Source organism: Peromyscus eremicus, chromosome 12, assembly GCF_949786415.1.
Source record: "Peromyscus eremicus chromosome 12, PerEre_H2_v1, whole genome shotgun sequence".
NCBI classification, from domain to species: domain Eukaryota; kingdom Metazoa; phylum Chordata; class Mammalia; order Rodentia; family Cricetidae; genus Peromyscus; species Peromyscus eremicus.
Window position 1 is genome coordinate 64,480,879 of NC_081428.1, and position 25,240 is coordinate 64,506,118.

The 25,240-nt window shown below is 47.3% G+C and overlaps 2 long non-coding RNA genes across 3 annotated transcripts; one reads left to right on the forward strand and one right to left on the reverse strand.

Moving 5' to 3' along the window:
- Positions 1–14,730: 14,730 nt before the first annotated feature.
- Positions 14,731–22,927, reverse strand: LOC131922687 (uncharacterized). Its single transcript, XR_009382358.1, has 4 exons — positions 22,580–22,927; positions 15,929–16,449; positions 15,560–15,664; positions 14,731–15,459 (listed from the first exon to the last, which is right to left on the reverse strand). It is a non-coding gene; the product is annotated as an uncharacterized LOC131922687 (long non-coding RNA).
- Positions 22,714–23,855, forward strand: LOC131922688 (uncharacterized). 2 transcript variants are annotated; one of them, XR_009382360.1, is made up of 3 exons: positions 22,714–22,821; positions 23,131–23,407; positions 23,652–23,855. It is a non-coding gene; the product is annotated as an uncharacterized LOC131922688 (long non-coding RNA). The 2 variants fall into 2 exon arrangements; XR_009382359.1 differs by lacking the exon at positions 22,714–22,821 and having other exon boundaries at positions 22,828–23,407.
- Positions 23,856–25,240: the final 1,385 nt, after the last annotated feature.

Consider the following 25,240-nt stretch of genomic DNA (forward strand, 5'->3'; position numbering starts at 1 on the left):
TTTTGAAAGTATCTTGAAAAGGATAATGTTGACCACTCTCCTCCATGCCTTTACCTCTATGTACTGTGTGTAATGATCCAGAGACAATCAATTGGACACTGCATTTTAAAGATAAGGATGGGATTTTACTTCTGGGTAACCTGGTGACCCCAATCACATCTCTGTCTCCCAAGCCCTCTGAAGATCTGATGCTCCACTCCTGCAATTAAGGGCAGCTTCCAAGGATGGCAACAGATGTCGCAATCCAAACACCTTTATTAACTATTTATCTTCAGATGGGTATCAAGGACCTCTTGGCCAACAGCAGTAGTGGACAGCTCCTTAAATGAGAAGCGTCCAGCTTTAATCTTTAAGCCATTTCCCTCTGTAATCCCTTCGAGAAGGAATAAAACAGCAGACAATATTCAGCTCCTTTAAAAGTTTGTCTTTGAAAGAAAAGCAGATGCTGTCTTCCCAGTGAAAATGTGGCTGAGAAGTTGCCTACCCCCGTCATAAAAAGTGTCAGATGGCATTTCGGGCAAGCAGTTGACAAGAGTGGAGATTTCAGTGTTCAACTTCCTTTTTTCCCTTTCTTCTTCTTCTCTTTCTTTCTTTCTTTCTTTCTTCTTTTTTTGAAATGAAATTCGCTAATTATATTTCATTTGCCAGACTTTGGCCTTGTTCAAACCAGAGCTTTGAGACTACAGGGAATAATCCTTGCCACCTACCTGCTTTCCAAGAATGTCAGGAGGATTATAAATGACTCTGGGGTAATGGAAGCCCTGGGAAGGAAACACAAGGCCCAAAATGTTTTTAAGCAGGACTCCGCTTAATCCTCTGTAATTGAACTCATCAAGGCTTTGTTCTACAGAACAGCTCTTGTCTGCAGTGTGGTGAGGTTATTCACGGAAGGAAAATAAACTGTTGTGGGGTCAAGGGGGAGGTGTTCTCCTCCCTTGGTTTAACTCACTGACCCAACTGCCTAAATGTTTCACGCAGGTAGGTGGAATGAGCAGGCAGGCCTTCGCTTCAAGTACAGGATGCTTCACGAGGGGTGGCAGGAGGGGGGTGGGAAACTGTCAGCCTCCGAGTGTCTTCCATGCCCATTTATCTTCATAAACTTGGCAGAACTCAGATATTTTAACCTCAGTTGGCTAAGAATGTTATCTATTTTACCTCTGATTTTCCTTCCCACGTACCTGGAGCCAAGTAGGGTAAAAATGACCCTAAATACTGGGCTCACTACTTAGCAAGACCTTGAGTTGGGGACACCTCTGTGTGGTTGGTTGTCCCCTTGCTTATCCCTTGTCACCATGACACCTTCCTTGCTGTCCCAGCACTGAGCCTCAGAACAAGGGTCACACTGAGGCATGGGGTAATTTTTTAAACTCTCAGAAGCAGGGAAATCATGAGTTCAGAGCCATCCTGGGTTACTCAGTGACTTTAAGATCAGATTGATCTACACAGTAAGACGCTGGCTCAAAAAAAAAAAAAAAAACAAAAAAAAAAAAACAAAAAAAAAACAACAAAAACCAACCCAAGTGTTGAGGGTGTAGTTCGGTGGTAGAACACTACTAGCCTTGCCTAGACAAGGCCCCGAGTTCAATTCCCAGAGTCTCCCTTCCTCCAAAGAATTGAAGAGTGGAGATGTGAGTAAGGGAGGGTATGCACGTTTCTGAAGGATTGGAGCTAAAAGTCAGCCTGTGGAAATGTGTCTAAATTACTTCATCATTTTATTATCCTAGCAAACAGAGAGTTCTTTGAATGCCTGGCCAAGCAAAGTTCTATACAACTATGTTTAATAAAGTGTTACTTAAATTGAGTTTTCTTTCTTTCTTCTTTTCTTTCTTTCTTTCTTTCTTTCTTTCTTTCTTTCTTTTGTGTGTGTATTGGTTTTGTTTTGTTTTGTTTGAGACAGGATTTCACTTTGTAGCCCTACATGCCCTGTAAATCACTATTTAGACTATACTGTCTTCGAACTCATAGAGATCCACCTGCCTCTGCCCTCCCCCAAGTGCTGAGAGTAAAGCATGCGCCACCATGCCCCAGCTCTATCATGTGCTTCCTGATTTCCAAATGAAACTGTGTGAAATTCTTATGTTTATAAACAGACTTGGGGTGCTACAAAATTAGTATCAATTAATCTTTAAATTTGATGCATCCCAACTTCTAGTAATGAACAAATTCTGACCAAAACCTGAAAGAGGAATAAATTATCTTTGTGCTACTTCAGTTAAAAATAGTATAACAAAATCATTGGTGTATGAAGAAGCAATAAAGTGATAAAAAAGTGATAAAAGTGATTAAAAAAATGTAGGTTAAAAAAGTGTTATGGGGGCGGGGGGAAGGTTCCAAGAGCCAGAGATGAGGAAAGACTGCTTCAAAACAAAGTCTTCTGTGTACCAATGTGACAGGACACAGCAATGCACTCATGAACTCACTCCGGCCATAGCTGCCCTCACAAGACCTGCACAAGACTGGGCCTGCCAGAATTTCACCACGGAAGAGAGAAAGGCTCACGAAGCCCCGCCCCTCCCTGAGGACTAGTGACAGCTCATGGTGGTGGCATGGGGTGTTGCTTTCTTCTCTGGTCTAACCACTGATAAGCTGCCGGTGCTCTGTAAATAACCTCTGACCCAAGCTCATGCAGAGAGACCTTATTAAGCTCAGTGGGTGAGCACAAAAAAAAGGTAGGGAAGTAGAGGTGTATTTGGTGGGAAAGGGGGCGTAAATGTGAGGAGGAGGGGAGTGAGATAGGGTAATGGGGTAAGAGAGGTTAAAATTAATTGAATACAGGTATGAAACTGTCAAAGAATTAAAAAGTTAATTTAAAAAACTAAGCATAAAAATTAAAAGAGTATTCCTCTTTCAAAATAATTAAGAAAATGATGCTTCTAAAATCTTTAAATGTTTGTAGCACTTGCCAATTGTGTAAAAACTTATCTTTGTACCTCATTTTCTCCCTCCCTCCCTCCCTCCCCCCCCCCCCCCCTCCTCTCTCCTCTTTTTCTTTTTCGAGGACAGCCAGGGCTCTTCTGGAACTCACTTTGTAGACCAGGCTGGCCTCAAACTCACAGAGATCCACCTCATTTTCTCTTTGTAATTATTTTATATGTCCCTCCCCCAATTTAGATCAGCCTCCAGGATGGGGGCGGAAGTAGATGGTGTCAGGCTGGAGTCCAATCCTTCTTCAAAGTTTGTTTGATTGGGGGAGGAGGGGACCTTGTCTTCCTCCCTTCCCTGCTCACCATGTGTAAGGAAGTGAAGGCTTTGTAGTTTTCTGCCTATGATTGGGCAGCCTGTAGATGGAAGAAACTGGCCCTGAAGGAAATGAGAAAAGAAGCCATACCGACATCTGGGGCCTTCTATGAACTGGGAAGAACATCCCACAGCAAGAGTATTCACGGCATCTTGGGGGAACAGGCAGAGTCACAAGTCAGAGGGAGGGAGACCTTCATAAGGGAGTTTACCTCCGCACTTAGGAATGCTTGAGTCACATGACCTGGAAGGGATTTTTAAGTCTATCCTATGTGCTGTTGTGTGGAATGAGTGCTGAGAAACGACTGCGGTCAACTCGGGGGGTGGGGGTGTCCCAGAGCGGGGGGCCAGAGGACAAGGTACCCATAATCCTTTGCAGTATTAGCCATGAAGTGCAGGACACCTTGCAAGATGGTGCGGATTGGGAAGAGTGAGCTGAAACAGAAAAGGCAGGCAGAGAGAACAGCGCCATCCAGAGGAAGAGCAGGGAACGGTCTGCCTGAACCGCTAGGAGATGCCTAGGAGGGCGGGGTCACTCTCTGAAAAGTCACTTGGCAATCCCTGAGATGTAAGGTGGGGATGGCGCCCTCCCCCATCCGGTAGAGGGCTTGATAGGAGGGCGCTTGCGTCTGACTTTAGAGGCATGTCGTGTATGCTAGCTCTTGCCACTTGAATGCAATTTTTAAAAAATTAAATGAATACTGGTGTGATGAAAGAAGCCTGAGTTCACAGTACATGAGAACCTGAGGCAGGAGCAGGCCAGCCTGGCTATACAGTGAGATTTAGGCGAGCCTGTGATACACAAGGAGACCTTGTCAAAAAATAAAAGCAGGGACTGAGGAGCTGGCCCAGCAGGTAAGGGTGCTTTCCACCAAGCCTGATGACCAGGGCTTGATCACAGGGTCCCACATATTAGAAGGAGAGAGCCGGTTGCTCCTCTGCATGTGTGGTGCACACACACACTGAATAAATGTAAGAAAACAAAACCAAATTTTTAAAACAAATGAAAACAATCAGTGAGGCTGGTATGTAAGAACATGGTGGGTCAGGAACTGACTGGGGCTGAAGAGCCTGGAATGCCACAATGATGCCACAATGAGGGGTCGTAGTGGAAGGACGGCTGTAGTCTGTTCAGGAAGAAGTCCCCACACTGCCCCGGTTGTGAACGTCCCTAGAAATGCTTGTTGAAAATGACATTCTCCAGCCCCTACACCAGCATGGGGCCCAGGGGCCTGGATTTTAGTAAAAGTCTCAGGATTTTCTTTTTCTGTTGGTACTACTTCAAACTTATTTTAATTTATTTATTTATTTGTTTGTTTGTTTGTTTGTTTTTATCTTGGGGCATAAGTGGGCATTGTCTACCACTGCCAAATGATGGTTGAACCTATCTGCCGAAACCATTCTGTGCCTAGTGTTCCCCAGTTCTCTTCCTGTAGTCAGCCATGGCAAAGCAACTTGAACTGAGAGTGGGTAGAAGGAGAAAAGATGTGGCCCGGTATGAAGGGGACCTTCCAGAAGTTTGACAGTCTTCCTCAGGTAGGGGTGCACAAGGTGGTGGCCTGAACTCACCTTCTTACCCCAGGCCTCTGCTGGCTCCCATCACTCTGTGACCTTGGGTGACTCATGGTTCTTATGTGAGCTGCAACTCCCTCCTGCAGAGAGAGAGAGAGGGCAGGGGAGAGAGAGAGAGAGAGAGAGAGAGAGAGAGAGAGAGAGAGAGAGAGAGAGAGAGACAGACAGAGACAGACAGAGAGAGACAGAGACAGAGCGAGCAGACAGAGACAGAGAGACAGACACACACAGAGACAGAGAGAGACAGAGACACACACACAAGGACAGAGAGACACACATACATAGAGAGACAGACAGACAGACAGACAGACACACACACACACACACACACACACACACACACACACACACAGGAAGGGGGGTGGAGAGGGCAGAGGGCCAAGTAGGCAAACTCTAAAGTCCCTTCCAGCTCCAAGTTTATCTGATTATCAAACAGCCCTAGTCTTTGCAAAAGGCTTTGCAAAGGCCACAGCCCGGAGACAATTTTTGCAAACTCTGCCTCCAACGCAAGCCTTCAGGGGTTACACAAAGGGCACTGAACACCCCCACATCGAGATAAGAGAAGGAACACCACCAAGAGCCTTTCTCCCTGGCGCTCACATGTACCCCCATGCATGCCCCTTGGGACTTGGCTGTTTTGCCCTTGTGGTCTCGAGCTGCTTGGTGAGTGGGGGCAGCAGGAAGCAGGGGGCAGTTAGATGTTGGGACCCTGCAGCTTCCTGACCCTGAGAGGGTGCTCGGCTGTTTCTTTGCCTGTGAGCTGGATTGCAGAGTTCTGTTCAGAAGCCTCGTGATCTGAAGATGCAACGCAAAGGGAGTATGTGTCCAGGAGTTTTTGATAAGTCACTTGCACATCCCAGGACTCTATCTCCACCTTAAACAGTATGCTTCCCTGGAGGAAGGTACCTCTGCTTTATAATTGGTATTGAAATCCAGTGCCATAATTTTTATTGCATCCCTCCTCACCAAATTATAGGATAATCTAATTTTTTAAAAACATTCCTTTTTTACAAAAAAATTATTTTATGTACATGTGTATTTTGCCTAAATGCCTGTCTGGTGCCCGAGGAAGCTAGAAGAGGATGTTGGAAATGGAGTTACAGATGATTGTGAGCTGTCTTGTGGATGCTGGGAACTGAACCCAGGTTCTCTGAGAGAGCAGCCAGGGCTCTTAACCACTGAGCTATCTCTCCAGCCCCAGGCTAGTCTAACAATTTAGAATTAATTTAAGAAGTAATAATTTGGAGACAGATGTGGTGGCACCTGCTTTAATCTTAGCAGAGGCAAAGGCGGAGGCAGAGGCAGAGGCAGATGGATCTCTGAGTCTGAGGCTAGCCTGGCATATAGAGAGAAGTCCAGGCCAACCAGGGCTACATAATTGTGTGTGGGGGGGCCTGCCCCCACTTTCTCCCCCAGGGTACTCTTGAGCAGGGAGAAGTGAGGAATATGTAGATAGAAGTATAGAGGAGAGAGACAGATAGAAACATAGGATAGCCTCGGGAGGGCCCGGGTCAAAACCCACCAGCCCCTTCTGTCTCTTCTAAAGGGCTTTTAAGGAATGCCAAGGAGTGGAGCAAAAGACCTCCCCCCAGCACAGCCAAGTACAGACCCTTCTAAACACCTGATAACCACACGTGTGGTCCAGCCATCCCCTAATGCAGCCCTGCTGTGTAAAGCAAGCTCAGATCTCACTAGAAAACCTTTGTGGGCTCCCACACATAATGAGACCCTGTTTCCATAAACAAGCTAACAAATAAAAAAATATGAATTTACAAAAACAAGGAAAAGAAAGAAAAGTTTGTTTCATTCTAAGAAAAAGGCATGTTTCTATGCACCATATTTCTGTGACTGTGTATTTGTGACTCACACTGTGGTCATAGTGACCTCATCCTGGGCTTTCACCCTTGTGCTCACATAAGCCTCCACACACAGCCTGTAACCACCTGATCCAGCCTCAGCTAGTTCCTTGCGGGTTAACCTGAGTGTACGGCGTGTGCTCTGTCTCAAGATCCACAGCGGTTCCTTGGGGGCCACATTTAGGCTGCTGGCCTGTCGGCTGGTTGGCTGTCTGACTTCTAGGGATGTGGTGATTGATTTGCAGAGAGGACAATGCAAACTCTCAGGAAGGCACAGCACTCCTGGGGTGTAAGAACAGGGGGCATGTGCGAGCAGCAGTGGGGGGGGGGGAGAGGGGGGAAAGGACACACGACACAGGACGGGACGCGGGCGCGGGCGGCGCTAACGGGAGCTGCTCTAGGAGAGAAGGTAGGTGGGAGTCCAATGCAGGGCTCCGAGGGTCTGCCCACCTACTGTGTAGACTACTCCAGCACTGTGGTTCCTTGACTGGCTGTTTTTCTCCTCCTGTAGAGCATCTCCCCTCCCCCACCACATATACCCCGGGCTTGTGAGCTGCTTGCCTTAAAGCAGGGCACAGAGAACGGGGTGTGGGGGTGGGGGTATCTTCTCCTAGTGTCAGGCCCTGTTCTAGTCTTTCTAGTCCTTCCCCACAATACACTGTGTGCCCATATGTCGATCTTCGAGGACTGAGACTCACAGAGGTGGAGGTGGGACGCCAGGTGTCAGTGAGAAGGAGAAGCCTGGAGTAATCTCAGCCCAGAGTGTCGATGTGCAGTTTCTGTTTGACTGCAGCAAAGCCCTTGAGACAAATATTTATCAAGGCCTCTAGAAGCCCTGTGTGTAAAGTGTGCTTCAGAGCATGAGGAGAACAAAGAGATGTGGTCCAGGCCCCGGACATCTAAGGCAGCTTCACACACACACACACACACACACACACACACACACACACACACACACACACACTAGCCTCCAGGACCTCCCCTGACAGGGTTTTCTGCTCTGCTGGAAGGACTTAGCCTGCTTCACAGCAGCCCAGAACTCTCTGCAGGAGGGAAATGGGACTGAGGCCCTGCCAGACTGAGTCTGTCTCCTGCTGTCAATCACACTGGACACAGAATTCTTGGGTTGTATCACCCATCAATCACAGGCCCTGACATTCCCGAGACCTTCCTACTGTGAAGCAGAAGCAACCAGCAAACAGAAGCTCTGTCCCAGCTGGCTCCACTCCCTGAAGCCAGGATCCCGGTCTGCCCCTCCTCTCCTGCCCACGTCTGCCCTGCACATCCCTCTCCGCCTGATGCTTTGCACACTACATCATGTTCTTCCCTCCCTGACCCAACACACACACATGCACACACACACACACACACACACACACACACACACACACACACACACACACAGATACAGACAGAGAGAGAGAGAGAGAAAGAGCATTCTTGAACCTGTACCACCTGAATTATTATGTCCCTCCTTTTACAGGTCCCTTTCAGCCCATCAAGATGTTTTTTCCTAAATTGAGTCTACACTGAATGGACTCGCCGGTTTTCTCACAGGACTGGTCCAAACCTGCTAGGGGAAGGCTCTGGCCATGGCTCACTGTTTCAGGATACTCTTCACAGCATCATCTATCTGGTCATTGAGATGGCCCCTGAACTGCTCTAAGTCCACCTTCCTTTATTCCAGCATCAATAAAAAAGGTTGGGAATCCAGACTGTTCAGCTGGGAGAGCTGAGAGTGACTGCAGATGGCTGAAGTTCTTCCCTGGGGCTGTGGGGTTGCACTAGGGAAGGGACTCCATATGAGCCATGAGGGACCAGGGGTGGAAGGATCTGAGAGCAGAATCTTCGGTTATAGCTGCACAACATTCTAGTACAAGTTACAAAAAGAATGGGCCGGGCGGTGGTGACGCCCGCCTTTAATCCCAGCACTCGGGAGGCAGAGGCAGGCGGATCTCTGTGAGTTCGAGGCCAGCCTGGTCTACAGAGCGAGATCCAGGAAAGGCGCAAAGCTACACAGAGAAACCCTGTCTCGAAAAACAAACAAACAAACAAACAAAAATAAAAAAGAATGGAATGGGCTGTTTCAAATCCCAGGTAATAGTGAGTGTGCCTCGAGCTCACATTCAGCTGTCTTCCTTACACCTCACAGGATCACCTGACCAGGAGTGACACTTCCTACAGTGCTCTGGGCTCTCCCTCATTAATCATTAATCAAGAAAATGCCCATCCCCCAGACTTGCCTAAGGGCCAATCTGGTAAAAGCATTTTCTTCCCGGATGACCCTAGTTTGTGTCAAGTTGACAAAAAGCTGTTCAGTATACACAAGTCTGTCCCTTGCACCACTCACGTGGCCACAGTCATGTGTCAACTTGACGGGAAGTGGGTTAGTGCCTTGGTGCTGGCAGGAAGCTCTGTGTGATCTCTTATCGCTCGGGAAGTTTCCTGATACGGTGTGGGGGTGATGCCAGAGAGGAGGGGAGGCGCCCAAGACCTCTTAGAGCCTACGCTCTACAGTTGCTTTTTACCACATTCTGTGGGTCAGAACAAGACCAGCCTCGGTTCAAAGGAGGTGGAAAGGACTTCCAAGGACAGGGAAAGCTGAAAGGTGTTTACGATCACATTCAACCTGCCACACTTCCCAAATTGCCCTGGCCTCTGGCTGTTCCCTTACGATTCTGTGGGTCTCTGTAAGGACCATGTTACAAATTTCTCTACCTGTGAAGAAGACTTCAGGGTCTAGCTGTCTATCAAATATCCGTCCCTTTCCACTTTGAAGAATCTGTTTGATCAATCTCCACACAGTACTTTAGGGGGAAAAATGGCTTCACCTTGTTCTTCTTAGTAAAACTAGTGAGTTTAATAGACCATTGACTCCCCTACCCCAGGACTCCAGCCATTGACACCCCCCAGGACTCCAGCCACTGACCACCCAGGACTTCAGCCCCACACCAGTAATCTCAGGGCACTATCCTGCCCATGGAGGTTGCTTTGGGAAGGGTATCATGTAGACTGATATAGACAGTTTACTAGACTGATGAGACATGAAAGAGAGTTTTCCAGAAGCTTCTGGGACAGAAGATCCCTTGTGCATAAGAAAGTCCCACTGGAATGGTGTTTTCTCGTCTATGTGTGTGGGAGGGAGGGCTAGACTGCTTCCTTTTAGTTCTAAACTGAGGAAGGGCTGGAGCCGTCAAAAAAAGGAGGGCAAAGCCGGGAAACCATGTGGAAGTGTTGCAGAAGCTTGCTCACTCCTTGTGCGAACCCCAGCCTTGGCTTCTGGACTTGCTTTAGCTCTGTGAGCCAATAATGCTTCTTCGTTGGTTCAACTTAGTTAGGCTTTCTATTGCTGTGATAAAACACTATCACCAGATGCAACTTGGGGAAGAAAAAGATCTATTTCAGATTACAACTTTCAGCTCACACTCCACTCGTGAGAGAAGTCAGGGCAGGAACCCAAAGCAGGAACCTGGAGGCAGGAACTGAAGCAGAGGCCATATATAAACATCACACTAATGAGTTCATTCATTCATTTTATGCTTATTAAAAAAGGTTTACTTGTGACTTTTAGATTTTTTTTTTTAGAAAAAGCACGAAAGTATAAGGAAACAAACCCAGATAATCAGCTGCTTGTTGGCTTGCTCCCCATGGCTTGCTCAGACTGCTTTCTTACAGCACCCAGGACCACCAGCCCAGGAGTGGTGTCACCCACAGTGAGCTGGGCCCTCCCACATCAGTTAAGAATCAAGAAAAATCAAGGCTTGCCCCATCTGATGGGGAACATCTTCTCAGTCGAGGGTCTTTCTTCCCACATGGCTCTAGCTTGACATAAAACCAACCAACCAGGGCCTGAAGCTGTTCGATGATGCATCAAATAACTCCATTCATAAGCTGCAAAGTAGGTAACAATTGTTAATGAAGATAATCGCTAATGTTTTCTTGCCTAAAAATAGGTGGAAGGTTGTGTGTCATGGCAGAGCTAGGAACATCCTAGACATCACCTGTTCAAGTGGTTTACTCACCAAGGGAGGAAATGACAGCTACTTCCACTGTCACAGCTCCCACATGGCCACTTGCAGGCATATGTCCCAGCATATGCCCTCCTGATAGTATAGGTGTTTATGGGCCTGTGTGAAACACAAGAGCCATAGTTAGATTCCTCCTTCGAATGTGAAATTCTAAACAACCACACTGGAAATCTGTCTGGAATTTTAACACACCTCTGCCCTGCCCTACCACCCTGCAATTCCGCTAGCAGGTATTTGCCCTGGCAGAATGAAATCAGGTGGATTCTCATTGGCCTCCGCAGGAATTTTTATGGCAGTTTTACTCACCAAAGCTTAAACTGGATGCATCCCAGATGTCCAACAACAGGTGTGGGAATCAAGAGCAAACTGTGGTGTATCCATGCAGTGAAATAATATTCAGAATGAAAGAAGAAAAGAAGAACAGATTACTGGAACCTGCAATAACACAGGTCACAGAAACACACCAAGCCAAGGGAACCAGCCAGAAAGAGGACACTTTGCATCATTCCACGTATATGGCATGGCAGAGAAACAAATCCAGTCCAGGGGTCAGAAATGAGGCTAGCAGCTACTTCATGCCATAGGCGGACAGAGGGCCTCTAGGAAAGGCCATGAAGGAAACTTCTAGAGCGGCAGAAATATTCTGTTTCTGGCTGGGTGATGGGTCACATGGGTATATTCATTTGCCAGCCTTGAATAAGCATCTAAGATGCGCGTGTTTCACTTCACGGGAGCCTGTAGGGAGGTGGGGGAATTTTAAGCAAACGTCTAGCCGTGGAAAGGAAGGTACAGCTTCAGTGATCTGCGTAGCAGGAGAATGTACAGGCACAGAGCAGTTAAGCCGCTAGAGTGAGTTTGGAGGGCGTATCCTGGTCCAGGGCTTTGGAGAACTGTCTATCCCCACAGATCCCAACGTGGGGGTGGGGGGCAACCAGCGTCTTAGGTTCCACGCCAGGGCTGAGCTGTCACCATGGGCCTGACCACAGCTGCTTTAATAGCAGGCTGGGAGAGCCGTTTCCTCTCAGCCCTGCGGCCACATCACAGTCACTGGCAGTACCCTCTGGCCTTCTTCCCCTCACCGCCGCCGACTGCCTCGTGGAGTTCACAGACACCTTTCCCTTTCCCCACCCTCAGATACCCTTCCAGAAGGTTCCCCGGCCCAGGCTGCCCTTTGTATTACCCGAACTTCATGGGTGATAAATCCTGGCTCTCTCTGGAATTCTGGGACTGCTTCCCTGGACCACTGCAACAATCCTTTCTGTAACTAATTTTTTTTTTTTTTCAAATTGCTCTTTGGGATTTCATATTCCCTACCAAACTGTCAAACCAGGGTCTGTCTTTCCAGACGCTGATATTTGGTATTAAATTGCTAGACTGGATGGTCCTCCAAAACTCACATTTGTGTGTGTGTATTCAAATTATATCTTAGTCGATCACCAATTTTTCCACTAAAAGGTACCTTCTCAAATGTCACATTTATCCTATTGAAGATGGTCCTAGCACCAGCATCAAGCTGGTGAACTCACAGCTGATTATCTGGTTTTGTTTCCTTATACTTTGGTGCTTTTTTTAAAAAAAAAAAACAACTGTAAGTCACAAGTAAACCTTTTTTTAATAAGCATAAAATGAATGAATGAATTCATTAATGTGATGTTTATATTTTCAATGCAAAATGAACTCTAAGACGCCAGACACATGGCACCCAGATGAAGCCTGGTTATCTGGATCTGGGTGGGACCTGGGACAGGTCCAGGAAATTTCGGTCACACGCAGCACGTGTCTGCCACGGCAGCCCCAAGCTTACTTCCTTCTGTTTCTCCTCTGATGGCAGCAGTCTGTCTTTGGTCAAATACCCAGGAATACAGCTCGCCTAGGGGGTGAGGGAGAGTGTCTGCTGCCAGGGCTCAGAGGAACTTAGTTCCCTCTTCTCGGGGTTCTCTCCTTAGATGGGCCCAATGTGGGGGGAGGTGGGAGCAGTGTATCAGGAAGCTGGGCTCCTGGCCACCTACGTCTTCCGCCAGGGCTGCGGCACTTGGATCTGTTTTCTATCTGGGGCTTCTGTGGAAACCTATGAAAGCCACCAACTACTACCACCACCTCCACCGGGACTATGCCCAGAGCCAACTGACCCTCTCCAGACTGACGCGTGAAGCTGTGTTGTTTTCTCTTAGAGCTGAACCATGGTGAACAATCTGCCTGCCTGTCAGTGTCCATCACCACCTGGGAGACAGGCTGGTGGGCAAGACTGGTGTCGGGGGCAAACTGAGCATCCACCTTCTCTATTAAACATCCTTTTTCCCTCCCCCTTCCCCCTTTCCCCTCCCCCCCTCCATTCTCCCTTCCTCCCTCTCCCCCTCCCCCTATTTGCTCTTTTCCCCCAGAGCAACCCTGGTGTCTTGCCTTGCCTGCGTGCTCCAGACCTTCCTGTGGCTGTAAATTCCTTTCACACTTTTGAGTTGTTTCAAAGTGAATTTAGGAGGCGCGCGAGCCTTCCCTCTTGTCTAGACACCATTTCAGTGGGCAGAGGAGCTGGGCCTGTCTGAGATTCTCACTTGAGTCCACCTGGGCCCATCTGCTGCTGTCATAAATCTACAGGGAGCCGATGGTGACTGCCAGAAAGGGGGGTGGGGTGGGGTGGGGTGGGGTAGGGGGGATGCTGCGAGAGTTTTCCTGGCTGCCAGTTGCTCGGAACCGCTTCTGCCAGGCCGTGTGAAGCGCTGACTCAGCAGAACCTGGCGGGGGGGCGCCTCTTGGAGACACAGGGCAGGATGTGAATTTAAAAGCACAGCCCGAGCCCACCACCAAGCAAATGCTGAACAAAAGGTTAATTCCACGGATAAACAGCTCTCGGTGGCGCTTGACTGAGCGTCTGGTTCCCATTTCGCGGTGCCGTTCTACCAGATGCTCCCTCCTTGAACACGCCCCGCTAAGGCTGAGATGAAATACAAAACCAGAAAGCTGCAAACGCTGCTGGCAGCCCTGGGTGGCAACACGCAGAGACACAGAAATCTCTGGAAGTGACGTTCCCAGGTGGTAACACACCGCAACCGGGAAGTGGGGTGGGGGCGGGGGCGGGGGTGGGGGTGGGGGTGGGGGGGTGGGGGTGAGGGTGGGGGTGGGAGGGTGGGGCGGAGGACCAGCTAGGTATGCCTCACCAGACCGCTCAGTCTGAGAGATATTTTTAAAAAAAAACATAAAATGTGAACGGCAGCAGAGGGGCCAGCTCTTCTCCATTCCTTTTGTGCGCTGATGGAATGTAAGAGAGGCAAGCCCCACGACACGTCGTGGCTCACGTCACCTTGAGACCCAGGAGCCAGGAGGCTGTGGCAGGAGGGTCAGGAATTCAAGGCCATTTGAGGATAGGTGAGACCCTGTCTCAAAACGAAAATGAAACAGGAAGCAAAGAGCGACCCGAGCGCCAACCTGCGTTTCCCAGGCTTGGGAGGCTGGATGCTTTTCTTGCATATCTTCCTGTGTGTCATTTTCGATCCCAAAGGACCTTCCATATTTTAGGCACTGACTGCATTCTGTATAGAGAGCAACATGGTCCCTCGTGTTTCCTTAATGAAGGACCCGGACTTGATGGTCTTTGCATAGCTATAAGATAGTAAATATGAGTTTGCAAATGCACCATGGAGAGCGCTCTGTGTTTTCTGTCCCTGTACCCCCGAGGTGGCTCTTGTCTGGTCCCATCTGGAAAGTGAAGGTGCTGGGCGGTCCTGGATGCTTTCCAGTTCACAGACAGAGAGAACAAGGGACTGGGCCCTGAGGTATTCTCCATCATGTTGAACACTGTGTCCAATTGCATTGTCCAAAGCAGCAGGTAGCTGTGAAAGGCCTGTAGACCCCCATTGTGACCCGTCTTGGCTGCTGGTGAAAGGTCAGTTCTCAGGCAAGACTCTGACCCTTAACTTTTTTGTGACAACTGTCACAAGGTAAATTAATCAGATTTATGGCATTAAGCTCCACCAATATCTTTATCCTCTCGGCTCCTTTTCCCCGGCAAAATTCTCTGGTAGTGGTGGTGGGGGGGGAGTCTTTCTGATGAAGGGTGAGAAGTGTTTTTGGTTTGTTATTCTCACAGTTTTTTGCCTCAGAGTGAAGTCCATCAGGCATATAGAGAGGCCAAAGCAGCCCTTCCTTCAAACCAGAGCTTTTATAAGTTATAATGAACTGTCCTGGCACTCAGTCAAATAAATGCTCCTAACTGTGGGGACAATGTCGAGGCCAGGGTTGGCTGGTGCCCGTCGGCTTCCTGATCTGGGGCAGAGTCGCCTTCTTCGACCAGCACAAGTCAGCAAGACCCACAATTAGGAAGCCTTGGGCTCATTCCATGCAGTCCAAACAGTTGCCGGGCCTGAACCGGACTCAGAGGGGCAGGTGGGCTGCGAGGGGCTAAACAGAGAACCCTGCAACCTCAAAGTTCCCGGCAGGAGCCGGAAGTCGGGAGGCTGCTGACGTCACAGGTGCTTTTCATCCAGCCTCGCAGGAGAACACCAACGTCCTGCTGATAGAAATTTGTCAGCAAATTTTTTCCTCATTCAGAAGTGACAGGATCCAGGAGACACTGGCTAGATATGATGACTTGATTATGGCTTGAGCAGGGGACCCAGATGCCTGGGAACTGGCGGAGAGGGAGCGTATCCCCTCCCGCTCCGAGTCTTTTCAACAGGAGAGCTGACAGGCTGCAGCTGGTGGATTTCTCCGTTCTAGGCTGTGAGGGTGTCAACATTCTGGATCCAGTGCCCCCGTGGTTTGCTATAGCTCTGGACAGAAAAGGAAAATAACACATAGGGCTGTTTTTCCCATTGTGATTGGCAGTGTGAAAGATCACACAGATTCAACAAATATTTCCTAAGCACTTACTGTGTGCTGAGAGAGCCCTGAGCACCCTCTCTAAGATGACATGGAGCTGGATGCCGGAGTGGAGGTGGGGAACGAGCCGTCTTCACATCCGGGCCAAGAGTATTGCTAAAAAGAAGATCAGTAAGAACAAAGTTTAATGGGGAGGGAACCAGACATGCTATAGCTGTACTTCATATACGAGCGCAAATGTCCCTCTCACTTTCTGATTAGAGTAAAGGTGGCAGAACTTTGTGACAGTGTTGTTGTAAGGACTGGATGAAATAATGTCCATAAAACGTACAGTACTGTGCCTTCCGGATAATAAGAAGTCAACGCATGTTACTGACTTTTACAATTGTAATGATCACTTATTAAGCATTTGACACCCACCATAGTGCTATAAGCTACATGGGCAGGGACATCAGCTCCATCTTGTAACTGAAGAATGTGAGTCCATAAAAGGAAGCTCTTTGTCCAGGGTCACACTTCAGGCTAGTGGCAAATGGCAGCACCCCAGACTCCCAAGATAGCTTGCAGACAGCCCCCCTTAAGAGCTAAAGAGCATAATGTTTGCCCAAGCAAGAAATAAACACTGTATGGGACCTCTGAGTTTCTGGGTGATTTGTTACAGTAGTTTAGCATTCCTTAATGTGACCAACAACAGACTCTCCCTGGGATGCCTTGAGTCAGGGAATCTCAGAAGCCAACAGGGATCCTTAAATAGTAGGGCTGTGGAGGAGAAACTCCATATGTAATGAAGAGGAAACTGTGAGGACATCTTGTCTATTGGGGTTCACTTCGATTGTTCCTTTGAAGTTTTTGTCCCAGGCGATGGGGTTGGGGGCAAGGAGAGCCGCGTCGCTTCTTCGTCCGCACCAGTGACAGAGGGCAGTTGTACGCTGTAAATCTTCCTGTTTGGAAACAGAAGGTCAAGAATGCATGAGGACAAGGAGTAGCTGGGCTGGAAGGAAAGACAAACGTAAGAGTGGACAAATACAACCTGGTAATAAACGACGGCTTTAATCTCTTATTCTACTGCCAAGATTGCCACTGGTCTCCATGGCGTCTCCCATCCCAGCCTCTACATACCACGCCAGTTACCTAGGCACATGAGCATTCCTGCATTTGCTTTTCTTTCTTTCTTTCTTTCTTTCTTTCTTTCTTTCTTTCTTTCTTTCTTTCTTTCTTTCTTTCTTTCTTTTCTTTTCTTTCTTTCTTTCTGTGTGTACACACCTGTAACTGGAGGTTGGTGTTGAGCGTCTCCCTCGGTCACTATCCGTCTTAATTTTTGAGACAGGCTCTCACTGAATCTGGAGCTCACCTATTGGGCTCTTGTGGTTATCCAGCAAGTTCCAGAAAGACCTCTTGCCTCTGCCTTCTTGGCACTGAGACTGCACCCATGCCTTGCTATGGCCAGCTAAGCTCAGGTTTTCATGTTCGTATAGCCATCTCCCTAGCCCCTCATCCTTGAATTTTTCTGTCAACCAAATAATTATACTAGGTCCTTCTGCCTGAGACATGCCTCATCTACTTCTCTAGTAGAACCCCAGTATCTTTAAGACCTTGTCTGAAGGCTACCTCCTCCAGGAAGCTTTCGTTCTTGGGCATCACCCAACATTTCTGGCTTTGCCCTTCTCCTGTTCACCGGGAACCATGCCACCTTAGGTTGTCTTTGCCTGTGTGTAGGGCCTGCAGCTGCCTGGGTTACCGAGCTCAGGCTGAGCCTTTGCCTACCCTATTCTGAAACAGGTCAGGGACAGGATTTCCATTTGGAAAGAGATAAAATAGAGTGACAGTTTCTCAATTAAAACAACAACAACAACAACAAACCAGATCATGTTCACTGCTACGGCAAACTATGTAAGAACAACAAGAAAACCAAACCAAAACAAAACAAAAAAACCCTCCTCTTGGAGTGTGTTGGCATTACCTTTCACAAATATTCACGCGTCCGCACAACCCTCCCACGGCCGTCGTTTGCATGGGCAAGAGTGAGGTGGTGTGTTTTGCTCTTGTCTTTATGTTGATGTTCAATCTCCTCTTCCCCCCTCACCCCACCAGTTATTGAATGCCTCTAAAAAAAAGAAAGAAAGAAGGAAACCTCCACCCCAGCAGATGTGTGCGAGCTGTTTGATCTTGAGGCTGAATAGGAACCAACGTTTCTGAGGCTCAGATTATGGTGCAAAAGAGGGGAAAAAAATCTGAAGGGGAACTCTGTGGAGGAGGAAGTTTGGCTTTGATCTCACTATTGAATTTTGCTGCTGGGGTGTGTTTATATCTATTTCTATTTATCTTTTTAGCTCGGAAATTCTGTGCTGCTGGGTCTGTCTTTTGTAACGCGACAGAAGGGAGTTTTGTCTGGTTCTATGCATGTGATTTAAGTCATTTAAGGTAAGAATTTAATTTCTCTGGGAAACCAGGAGAGGCTCGCAACGTAATTTATGGATATCTTTTCCTTTAAAGGATTTTAAAATAATTGGGGCCACTTTATCTCAAACCAAATGGAAAAGAGGCCTATTAAAAAGCAGAGAGGCCACGTTCCAGACAAGGTCTGACTTTCCCATTTAATTCCTCATTTGCACGTCTTTCTCACTAAAGAAAACCCAGACCCCAGAAAGCCTTCTGACCTGTGCAATTTAGAAAGGGGACTAAAAGCGCGTTTATTTATAGCTATAATCTCATTCGGGGTTTTCCCCCAAAGAGGCTTCTTCGCCTCAGAAAGTTAGGCAAGTCTGAAAGTTAACTGGAGAAACTTTGGAAGGCACCTTCTGTGTTGTGTGGTGTCATACAGTGACACCGGTGTGACGGGTCGGAGACATTTCCTCCAGCGTGTGGCATGGTGCCTTTCCAATGCATTTCAGTGTGACGTGGACACCTCCTCCCTGTTTGTTTTTTTCATTTTGATTTGAGGCTTGCTGCAATTTTTCCATTAATTTGTGCATTTATCTTTCCGTGCAGGCTGTGTGTGCATTTTTTCGGTTAACTTATCCACTCAGAGGTCACAGTATAACCCAGTGGTTGAGCACTGGCCTACTACTCATGAGGCTCTGGGTTCAACACAGCTAAAAAAATAAATCAAAGCGGAAAACGTATACATACACAATACAGAATATACATTTAATCAGTCAGTATTTCTTAAACCTATTATGTGCCAGAGACTTAGCTTCTACATTTGTAGTCCTCTGAGGGAAACATTTAAAAGCATATTTATTTTGTACCCCAAAGCACAAACCAGCAAAATGTTGCTAAATTAGGTACTCCCCATCAGTTATACAGCTGTGTTCAGAGTTTATATTATTTAGCATTTTTTGGAAGTCTTTATTCAGCACTAGCTTAATAAAAGCACAATGCTAAGCACTGGGGAGAACAGAGAAATAAATCATGGACCAACTGTGCATCCTCAATGGTTTGGGCATCCAAATCACACTGTCGCTGCTGCTGTTAATGAACAAGGAGTATATGGGTTGAGGGGGCACACAACACCGCAGAGAGATTCCTTAGACGGTGTGCGTGCGTGCGTGCGTGTGTGTGTGTGTGTGTGTGTGTGTGTGTGTGTGTGTGTGTGGTCAGCTGGAACTAGACTGTCAGTCCTTGAGTTGTGGGCTCCAGCGTCCTGAGAGTTCAGAAGGGACTACCTCAATTTCCTGCTAAAAGAAGGCCCTGTTGAGGGAATAGGACTTCTAGGAAAGTGTGGATAGGACTGCCCCCACCCCCCCACCTCCCCACCCCCCTTCACCATACCCCCAATATGACTTTTCAAAGCCTTGGGTCTGTTGTACCTTTGCCCCCCACCTCCACTTCCTGGAATGGCATTAGCATCTCTTGGGTTGTGCATTGACTTCCTAACAAGATGTGCCAGCCCCAGAGATAAATGTGTCATGGGTTCCGAACTGTGTACTATGATCCTGGGGTTGGGGGGAGGAAGGGTGCTTTCACATGCTTAGTAAGCACTTTTCCACTGAGTTTCACTCTCTCAGCCCCTTGGCTTCATTTAAACCATCCTGGTTCAATCCTCAGAATGGAGTCTCTCTCACTTTACTTGGAGGGGGTCAGTGTGGGATCAAAACCAAGGCATTAGTCTGGTTTCAACTGGTATTGAGACACTTGACAAGTTACAGATTTTCATGTGCTTGATGTCTTTCTTGACCAAGTGGTTTTGTATACCTTTGACAGTTTCTCTTTAGAGTTAGCCAGCTGAAAATAAATTATAATAAAAATAATGATATATGTTACATATATCTAACCATACATATATACTCTATCATTCACTGTATGTGAAATGCCTACTATGTACATAAAGTCCTTGCTTCATTAAAAAAATGAACAGATACCACAGAGAAAGGCAAATTTCTTCTTATGCAACTATTTATAGAATATATATGCATGCAGCACTAAAAAACTTCATTTAAAAATTTAATGGTTTGAATGAGAATGGCTTCCATAAGCCCATATGTTTCAATGCTAGGTTCCTAGTTGGTGGAACTGTTTGGGAAGGATTAGGAGGTCTGGCCTTATTGGAGGAAGGGTGTCATTGGAGGTGGGCTTGGAGGTTTTGAGAGCTGACATCATTCTCAGTTAGCCCTTTCTGCCCTGTGCTTGTGAATCAGAGTAAGCCCTCAGCTACTGCTCCAGAGCCGTGATTGCCATGGCTCCAGAGCCTGCTGCCATGGTCCAGAACCTGCTGCCATGGCTCCGGCCATGATGGTCATGAAGTCACTTTACAATAAGCCCCAATAAATTTTCTTTTATAAATTGCTTTGGTCATGGTTTCTTATCATGCCAACAGAAAAGTAGCTAAGACAATAGATTTTAATTATAAATGCTAATGGGGCTCGATGTGATGTTTCCTCACATGTATTCAAGCGCCCAGCTCATATTCGGCTTCCTTCTCCTACACCCACATGCTCATTCTAATAGTGACTCTCATACTTTTTGGTCAGTTTTTAACAGTTTTATTTATGTCAGCATCTCACCAAAACCCCCATGACTCAACCTGCTAATATATTGAATACCAATAAAGACTATTTAGCACAGGCTAATGTGAAGGTCTAGACTTAACTTTACAGGCTCCATTTTAGGGAAAGGGCCACCATCTCAGACCACCTGCTGTACCCAGTTCCAGGAAGGACCTCAGGAATGTGCCATGACAACTCGAACGGATACAGAGCGGTGTCTTCCTGCAGACATCCTGTCTGAGGTTTATGGCCCTTGAAGATATCTAGATAATCCTTCTGAGCAGTCCAGATAATCCTGTTCAGCAGGTTGTGGTTCCCCGCCAAAAGTTTAACCCAATGGTTTCAAATGTGGTTTTGTGCCCAAAGTCTAGACCAAGAGTTTCAAAAAAATCACCATATCCCTTCTGTCCAATCCCAAGTTGCCAATTCCCGGCTTGTGGTTTTCCCTATAAAAACTCTACACCTGGGCTCGTGGCCGCTGCCACATTTCCTTCCATCTGCTGGGCAGTGGCCCAGGTTGAACCTGAATAAAAGGACCCTTATGTGCTTGCATCGGAAACCGGCTCCTTGGTGGTCTCTGGGGGTTTCACGAAATGGGTGCAACACTATGAAGTTAAATATGCCTGGCTTAATCAGGCCTGCTCTTTTGATGTGCGGCAGCAGACAAGCCATGTCTGTTAAGTCACATCTAACTCCCTCTTGGCCTGTCACACTAAGTACTCTGAAGCACTAGTGAGTTTTCTGCTTTGAGATCTTTTTCTAATGCCTTTACTAAAAAAGTTGATATTTCCAACATCTTTTTAAAAAAAAGTCTATCAACATCTACATGTGGGATGATCTGTAGACCTCCATCCTGACAATGTTGCCCTTTTAGATTTTTTTTTTTTGTATATTTGGTTGGTTGGTTTGAGTTTTTTTCCAGACAGTGTTTCTCTGTGTAGTTTTGCGCCTTTCCTGGAACTCACACTGTAGACCAGGCTGGCCTCGAACTCACAGAGATCCACCTGCCTCTGCCTCCAAGTGCTGGGATTAAAGGCGTGTGCCGCTACCACCTGGCACCCCTTTAGATTCTTGCCGCCAGGCCTCGGCACTTGCGCATGCCCAATGCTGCACCCAAGCCTTGTTTCTCTCCTAGTTCCAGGCCATGATTCTGCACCACCTCTGGAAGTCACGCATGCGTTGTATGTGCTTAGTCCTCAGGCTCAGGCTGCAGAGGATACGTCTGAGCACTCTGCCCTCCGCTACAATCTCTCACAGACACCTCAGGAAGTCTGCTTTCCTCCCTCCTGTGGGCATGAAGCACATCTGCCCCCACAAGTTTCCAAACACGTGGCTTCTTGAAGTCATTACATAAGGTCGTTCTTTTTGGCCTTCCCAACTACATCCAATCACACGCTTGCCTCTGCTTGGCTTTTCCTTGTTTTTGAACGCCCCCAATCACTCTAAGAAAACTTTCACGTTTCCTTTCATGTCTCTGAAGTCTCACACATTTGCATTTCCAGGCTTCTGCAGTCTGCTGGCCTAGGAAGGCTGGGAACCTTTCTCCTAATGCCTCTATCCATGTGCATGCGGGGATGGCACCTGATTGTGTTCAGAGGAGCATCCAACCCACTGTGCAGGAAGGCGTTCTAGCTCCATCCTCGGGGTATCCTGCTTCCTTGGTGGGGTGAGGGGGGTTGAGGGAGTGAAGGGGTAGGGGAGTGTCAGGGCTTGTCATATATGATCGTGCCTTGACCAGTCAGATTCTCTCTTGGGAATTTTCATTTAGGACCAAAAGCTCCCGGAAGTCATCTCCTGTAGGAGTTTTCCCTGTCCATTAGTTTCTGCTCCCTAGGTCCTGCCCTGGACCCTCTCCATTCTGAGATAGATTCTTCTGATTTTATAACCGGTTCTGTGTCTGCAACTAGATTCCTTCTGTGGTATTTGGTTTCTTTTGCCTGGAATCAAGCAATGCCAACTGGTTAGGCTTTGTTGATTGTGTTTTAGAGTGAAATTCCCGTTCTCCTGTGTAGGAATAGACATCTATAATTATGCAGTAAAAGGCGGCCACAGGTGAAGCAGGTGGCCCAAAGATGGGCTGACTCACTTAACTTTGGTCTTAAATCAGGGCATCATTAATGTTAGTCCACACAGGAAGTTCTGAGGTCCCATCCACAGAGGCTCCTTCTGAAGCCTGAGGTGGGGTCCTAGAATCAGAACTCTAACAGGGTTTCTGGGCAACCCATCCATTCCGAGTAGCAAATCTTTACATTTGATCTCCTCCTCAGGGAAGAGAAATTTTGGAACACAGGAGTCAAGATGACACTGGATTTCCAATGTGAACCTCGGGTCTGTGTGCCGTCAGGGACCTCACTAACTGGGGTTCTTCTCTTGGCCTTAAGTAGACGAGAAGATGGGCTGGAGTGGAAGTCGTCAGCCTAGCACCTTCCCACAGAGCTCCACGGGGATGCTTGGTGGAATGTCTGAGTCCACTTCAATAGAATGTTAGCAACAACACAAGACTGTATAAGAGTCTGAGGAAATACAAGCCTGTCCCCTGGGACTCTTCAGTGGGGACCACAGCTAGAATAGGGGCTGGAGCTGACATTCCTCTCTGTGTTCACCAGACCTTCATTCCTTCTGATTTCTCTTTTCCAGACCATTTTCCCTTTTACCCAAACCTAGCTCTAAACTGGCTTTCCCCCCGAGATTCCATCTCACCATTTATTCTGCATTAGCCCAACGTCTACCTGTTCCGCTCCTGAGATGTCAACAGTACACTGTTGGTACCAATAACAGCCCTTACGTCTCTGCCCATTCCTACATTTCCTGGAGCTTTGTTCATCTATCTCATTTAAACCTTCCAACAACTTTATAAGTATCATACCGCAGTTTATAGATGAGGAAATGAATTCAAAGAAGTGGTTTGCCCTAGGTAAGTTACTTAGGAAAATTAGAGGTAGAATTTGAACCCTCTACTGACTACAAAACGTTTGTCTCAAACTATCCTGCTCTACTAGGTTAGTTCAGTATGAGTTCTTTATATATCTTAGTATTTGGTTTCCTTATTTAATAGAAAGTTCACTCAACCAGGACCTGGGTAGTCCGAGAGAATATTCTAATGGCTTTTATGATCAGGCTCATATCTATGGAGTGCTAAGGGTCACATTTCTTTTCAGAGTAATCGTTCAAGGAACACTGTTTACGACTGCTGTGTTGTGCTCCACTGGCGGATATTTCTGCACTCAGGCAGGGATCGGCACATTACTGGAAGCTGGAAGCATTTTTCTTTACTAACCCATCAGTTCTGCTTTCCATTCATGTTTATGAGACAGATTAAAAATCAGCTTCCCAAGAAGAATAAAGAGCTTGTCATCCATCAACATTGATGGAGGGTCTGTTTTGTACAGAACTCATGAGAATTGATTTGAGACGGAGCCATAGATGAAGACCCTAACATGGGAGGTCTTGGACATGGGGCCTCAGGCAGAATTTGCCTGAACTTGGGCTGGAGAGCCATGTGCTTTGGTAGTACTGACCTTCAGGCTGTACTTTGAGCCAGCCTTCGTGCTGAATGTGAAGTCTCATGGCAAGTACAGCTGCTCCCTGGAAGATGTGCACTGTAGTAATGGTCTTGGCAGGAGAGATGCTAATGTAGGTTCTTGGGCCAGTCTGATAGGTGCCTAGAGAGTGGCTGAGAATGTGTAGAAATGCATTCATTTATTTGTATGTTTATTGGTGCATACCATAGTGTGTGTGTGTGTGTGTGTGTGTGTGTGTGTGTGTGTGTGTGTGTGTAGGGGTGTGTGGAGGGATGTGTATGTGTTGAGGGGTGTTGTGTAGCATGGCCATCCTGGACCTTGCTCTGTAGACTGCCCCGGCCTGTGGGGTCTTCAACAGGGACCTAAAGGGAGGGCCGGTGAATGAGAGGGACAAGAGACACAAAGAATGAGAGCAAGACAGGACGTCTGATCAAGCTCCAAAATTTTATTTTCCTCTCAAGGCATATATAGGTAGGCAAAGGGGGTTGAGAGCAGGAAGGGACTTAATTATGGGGGTTGCAAGCAGGAAGAGACTTAATTATGGGCTGTTGGGCCAGCAGGAAATGTTGCTCTGAAGGTTATCTATCTACCCTTGTCTAATTGCTTAACTGCAGCTCATTCACCTGATATCTGAGAAGAGGTTCTGGTATCTGTGAGATGAGGTTCTGGTACTATGGAGACTTACGCAAGGCCTAGATCTAAGAAAAGAGGAGAGAAGCCCAAATATGGCAGCATGTGTGTCAAGGGTCACTTAGGCTTATGGCTCCTGTCAGTAGACCAGGATGGCCTCGAACTTGGAGATCCACCTGCCTCTGCCTCCCAAGTGCTGGGATTAAGGGCATTCACCACCATTGCCTTGCATACCACAGATATTTATTGAGTATGGAGCTTCACCTTCAGGGCACAATTACAAACAGATGGGGGCTGGAGAGATGGCTCAGCAGGTAAGAGCTTTGGATTTGATCCCCAGCACCCAACTGAAGGCTCACAAGTGTCTGTAATTCCAGTTCCACTCTATCTGATGCCCTCTTCTGGCCTCCATGGGCACTGCATGCACCTGGTGCACATACATACATGCAGGCAAAATACTCATACTCATAAAATACTTTTTTTTTCTTTTAAAGAAAAAAGATAGAGGGAGCCTGTGTTTTGACAGAATTTGGGAGAGAGGCAGATGAGAAATAATTACAACACAAGAGGTATTGTAATTATAGCTGTGATCAATG